Here is a 398-nt window from a genome sequence, read left to right as displayed (position 1 = left end):
TATTCTGAAAATATGATAGTTGTAATACAATACAAAATATTTAAAAATTTTTACCATGGATTTTAATAAAATTAATCAAATTTATTTTATATTTTATTATAGTTTTATTAATGAAAAATTTACATAAAATTCTTCGAAATATAATATTGTCTCAGAACTACATATTTTCAAAGTGAATTCTAGGAAAAAATTCTTTCCTTTCCGTGTAGGAATAATAATTTTTCAATATTAAACCAAAGCTTGCGTTGCATCAGATTCAAATTGCATATTGCGTTAACTTGTTACGTAAACATTATAATTTTTTTTTTTTGATAGTACTTATTTCGCATCAACACGCAGTGATAAGCAATAAACAGATATAAGATTATAAGATAAAATAAGATTATAAGATAAAATAA

This window comes from Atta colombica, unplaced genomic scaffold, assembly GCF_001594045.1.
Source record: "Atta colombica isolate Treedump-2 unplaced genomic scaffold, Acol1.0 scaffold7, whole genome shotgun sequence".
Classification (NCBI taxonomy): Eukaryota; Metazoa; Arthropoda; class Insecta; order Hymenoptera; family Formicidae; genus Atta; species Atta colombica.
The sequence above is the reverse complement of the archived record's forward strand: the minus strand, read 5'-3'. Positions refer to the sequence as shown.